Below are 5,235 nucleotides of genomic sequence, written 5' to 3'. Positions count from 1 at the left end.
CTATAGAGGAATTTGCGGTTTGCCTTCAAAATAAAAGTCCATAATTGAAAGTGATTCAAACAGATACAAATAGTGGAATCATGACACATTTGGACTAGATAATGCTAAACAAGGTCGGAATGTGGAAATATAAATTAAACAAAAGACAATAATTAGTTAATTTTGCAACCAAAACAAAAAACTGTTGAAATTGCACTGTGGCTGAATTAGATTGTAGAATTCCGTTGTAGGCATACTTATATGCCGTTTTTTATTTATTTAACTAGGCAAGTTAAATAAAATTCTTATTTTCAATGACAGCCTAGGAACAGTGGGCTAACTGCCTTGTTCAGAGGCAGAATGACAGATTTTTACCTTGTCAGGGATCCAATGCTCTAACCACTAGGCTACCTGCCACCCCATGTACAGCCTTACCTATGGATCTTGGGGTCCATGAAATTAGGTATCATCATACTCAGTGACACAAACAGATTACAATTCTGAAGAGTTGACATAAATATTAGTGTCGTAGCTCCATAGGTAAGGCTGTACATTTCAATAGGAATGTTCAATTCGTACAATAGGCTGACTACAGCTCAGCGTTCAACACCATAGTGCCCTCCAAGCTCCTCACTAAGCTAAAGACCCTGGGACTAAACACCTCCCTCTGCAACTGGATCCCTTATTTCCTGACGGGCCACCCCCAGGTGGTGAGGGAAGGCAACAACACATCCGCCACGTTGACCCTCAACACAGGGGCCCCACAGGGGTATATGCTCAGTCCTATACGCCCTGTTCCCCGACGACTGTGTGGCTAAGTTTGCCGACGACACAAAGGTGGCAGGCCTGATAACTGATGACGATTGAGACAGCCTACAGGGAGGAGGTCAGAAACCTGGCAGTGTGGTTCCAGGACGACAACCTCTCCCTCAGTGTCAGCTAGTCAAAGGAGCTAATCAATGGACTACAGGAAACAGAGGGCCAAGTATGCCCCCATCCACATCGATGGGGCTGTAGTGGAGCGGGTCAAGAGCTTCAAGTTCCTCGGTGTCCACATCACTAAGGATCTATCATGGTCCAAAACACACCAACACAGTCGTGAAGAGGGTACGACAACACCTGTTCCCCCTCAGGAGGCTGAAAAGATTTGACATGGGCCAAAGTTATACAGCTGCACCATTGAGAACATTTTGACCTGCTGCATCACCGCTTGGTATGGCAACTGCTTGGTATGGCAACTGCTTGGCATGGCAACTGCTTGGTATGGCAACTGCTTGGTATGGCAACTGCTTGGTATGGCAACTGCTTGGTATGGCAACTGCTTGGCATAGCAACTGCTTGGCATGGCAACTGCTTGGTATGGCAACTGCTTGGCATGGCAACTGCTTGGTATGGCAACTGCTTGGTATGGCAACTGCTTGGCATAGCAACTGCTTGGCATGGCAACTGCTTGGTATGGCAACTGCTTGGCATGGCAACTGCTTGGTATGGCAACTGCTTGGCATGGCAACTGCTTGGTATGGCAACTGCTTGGTATGGCAACTGCTTGGTATGGCAACTGCTTGGCATGGCAACTGCTTGGCATAGCAACTGCTTGGTATGGCAACTGCTTGGTATGGCAACTGCTTGGCATGGCAACTGCTTGGTATGGCAACTGCTTGGCATGGCAACTGCTTGGCATAGCAACTGCTTGGTATGGCAACTGCTTGGTATGGCAACTGCTTGGCAAGGCAACTGCTTGGCAAGGCAACTGCTTGGTATGGCAACTGCTTGGTATGGCAACTGCTTGGCATGGCAACTGCTTGGTATGGCAACTGCTTGGCATGGCAACTGCTTGGTATGGCAACTGCTTGGTATGGCAACTGCTTGGAATGGCAACTGCTTGGCAAGGCGCTAGAGAGGGTAGTGTGTACGGCCCAGTACATCACTGGGGCAGAGCTTCCTGCCATCCAGGACTTCTATACCATGTGGTGTCAGAGGAAGGCCCTACAAATTGTCAAAGACTCAAGCCACCAAAATCATAGACTGTTTTCTCTGCTACCGCATGGCAAGCGGTACCGATGCACCAAATCTGGAACCAACAGGACCCTGAACAGCTTCAAACCCCAAACCATAAGCCTGCTAAATAGTTAGTTAAATAGTTAACCAAATAGTTTAACTCATCACATCTGCTGATGCTACTGTTTATCATCTGTCACTTTACTCCTAGTTATATGTACATATCTACCTCAATTACCTCGTAGCCCTGCACATCCACTAGGTGCTGGTACCCCGTGTATATAGCCAAGTTATTGTTACTCATTGTGTATTAATTATTACTTGTATTAATACGTGTTTTACTTTTCTATTATTTCTTTATGTTTTCTCTCTACATTGTTGGGAATGTAAGTAAGCATGTCACTGTTTGTCCACTCCTGTTGTTTACGAATCATGTGACAAATTACATTTGATTTCATAGTGAGGTGATTTCCCACAGTTAAAAGTTTCTTCATATGAATATGAGCTACAACGCTAGTATTTGTGTAATCTATTCAGAATTGTTATCTGTGGGTGTTACTGAGTAGGCTGATGTAATTTTTAAAGTCTACAACAGCCATAATGTGCTTTCAACAGATTTGTACTTTTTTTGTGTCAAATTAACAAACTATTGTCTTTTGTATCCGTTTTAATCACTTTCAATGGGGGACTTTAACTTTGAAGGCGAACCTAAAATTCAGCTAATGTGGCTAATCGTTATTGTGGCTTCACACAGGTGGAAGCACCCGATGCTCAAAGTTTCGCGCGCGCATCTCTTTGTTTGGGTCGCCTCTGATTGGTCAAAGCCCAGTGAGTGATACGTATCAGAACCAATCATACAATAAAACATTATTTACAGAACTTTTGCCTCTAGGGGTGCTCTTGAGCCAATCTATTGCAAAGTTCTGTCATACTTTCCAGGTCTATGCCCAAACAGTTCGAACTTCTAATTACAAAAATTAATCTCTCCAGAAATAAGTCTCTCACTGTTGCCACCTGTTATAGACCCCCCTCAGCTCCCAGCTGTGCCCTGGACACCATATGTGAATTGATTGCCCCCCATCTAACTTCAGAATTCGTTCTGTTAGGTGACCTAAACTGGGATATGCTTAACACCCCGGCAGTCCTACAATCTAGGCTAGATGCCCTGAATCTCTCACAAATCATCAAGGAACCCAACAGGTACAATCCTAAATCTGTAAACATGGGCACCCTCATAGATATTATCCTGACCAACTTGCCCTCCAAATACACCTCTGCTATTTTCAACCAGGATCTCAGCGACCACTGCCTCATTGCCTGCATCCGCTATGGGTCCACGGTCAAACGACCACCCCTTTTTACTGTCAAACACTCCCTAAAACACTTCTGCGAGCAGGCCTTTCTAATCGACCTGGCCCGGGTATCCTGGAAGGATATTGACCTCATCCCGTCAGTCGAGGATGCCTGGTCATTCTTTAAAAGTAACTTCCTCACCATCTTAAATAAGCATGCCCCTTTCAAAAAATGTAGAACCAAGAACAGATATAGCCCTTGGTTCACTCCAGACCTGACTGCCCTTGACCAGCACAAAAACATCCTGTGGCGGATTGCTATAGCATCGAATAGTCTCCGCGATATGCAACATTTCAGGGAAGTCAGGAACCAATACACGCAGTCAGTCAGGAAAGCAAAGGCTAGCCTTTTCAAACAGAAATTTGCGTCCTGTAGCTCTAACTCCAAAAAGTTCTGGGACACTGTCAAGTCCATGGAGAACAAGAGCTCCTCCTCCCAGCTGCCCACCGATAAATCCATGATAATCGAAAATATCAACAAGCATTTCTCTACGGCTGGCCGTGCTTTCCTCCTGGCTACCCCAACCCCGGCCAACAGCTCCGCCCCCACCCCCCCCCCCCCACCCCACCCCCGCAGCTACTTGCCCGAGCCTCCCCAGCTTCTCCTTCACCCAAATCCAGATAGCAGATGTTCTGAAAGAGCTGCAAACCCTGGACCTGTACTAAACAGCTGGGCTAGAAAATCTGGACCCTCTCTTTCTAAAACTATCTGCCTCCATTGTTGCAACCCCTATTACCAGTCTGCTCAACCTCTCTTTCGTGTCGTCTGAGATCCCTAAAGATTATAAAGCTGCCGCGGTCATCCCCCTCTTCAAAGGGGGTGACACTCTAGACCCAAATTGCTATAGACCTATATCCATCCTGCCCTGCATCTCTAAAGTCTTCGAAAGCCTAGTTAATAAACAGATCACTGACCATTTCGAATCCCACCGTACCTTCTCCGTTGTGCAATCCGGTTTCCGAGCCGGTCACGGGTGCACCTCAGCCACGCTCAAGGTACTAAACGATATCATAACCGCCATCGATAAAAGACAGTACTGTGCAGCCGTCTTCATTGACCTGGCCGAGGCTTTCGACTGTCAATCACCGTATTCTTATCGGCAGACTCAATAGCCTTGGTTTCTCAGATGACTGCCTCGCCTGGTTCACCAACTACTTTGCAGACAGAGTTCAGTGTGTCAAATCAGAGGGCCTGTTGTCCGGACCTCTGGCAGTCTCTATGGGGGTACCACAGGGTTCAATTCTCGGGCCGACTCTTTTTTCTGTATATATCAATGATGTTGCTCTTGCTGCGGGCGATTCCCTGATCCACCTCTATGCAGACGACACCATTCTGTATACTTCTGGCCCTTCTTTGGACACTGTGTTAACTAACCTCCAAACGAGCTTCAATGTCATACAACACTCCTTCGGTGGCCTCCAACTGCTCTTAAACGCTAGTAAAACCGCCCGACTAGCATCACTACCATGGACGGCTCTGACCAAGAATATGTGGACAACTACAAATACCTAGGTGTCTGGCTAGACTGTAAACTCTCCTTCCAGACTCATATTAAACATCTCCAATCCAAAATCAAATCTAGAATCGGCTTTCTATTCCGCAACAAAGCCTCCTTCACTCACGCCGCCAAACTTGCCCTAGTAAAAATGACTATCCTACCGAACCTCGACTTTGGCGATGTCATCTACAAAATAGCTTCCAATACTCTACTCAGCAAACTGGATGCAGTCTATCACAGTGCCATCCGTTTTGTTACCAAAGCCCCTTATACCACCCACCACTGCGACCTGTATGCTCTAGTTGGCTGGCCCTCGCTGCATGTTCGTCGCCAGACCCACTGGCTCCAGATCCCCTGCTGATTTTGTACTTATTTCCCTCATTAAAATGCAAATCAATTTATAACAT

At 46.3% G+C, this 5,235-nt stretch overlaps 1 protein-coding gene across 1 annotated transcript in view; it reads left to right on the top strand.

Moving 5' to 3' along the window:
- LOC106592820 (E-selectin) overlaps positions 1-5,235 on the top strand; it is a 126,398-nt gene that overhangs the window by 81,429 nt on the left and 39,734 nt on the right. The window lies entirely within an intron of this gene.

The sequence above is a fragment of the Salmo salar genome, chromosome 10, assembly GCF_965601325.2.
Source record: "Salmo salar chromosome 10, fSalSal1, whole genome shotgun sequence".
In the NCBI taxonomy this organism is placed as follows: Eukaryota; Metazoa; Chordata; class Actinopteri; order Salmoniformes; family Salmonidae; genus Salmo; species Salmo salar.
This window is presented reverse-complemented; position numbering and strand designations above follow the sequence as displayed.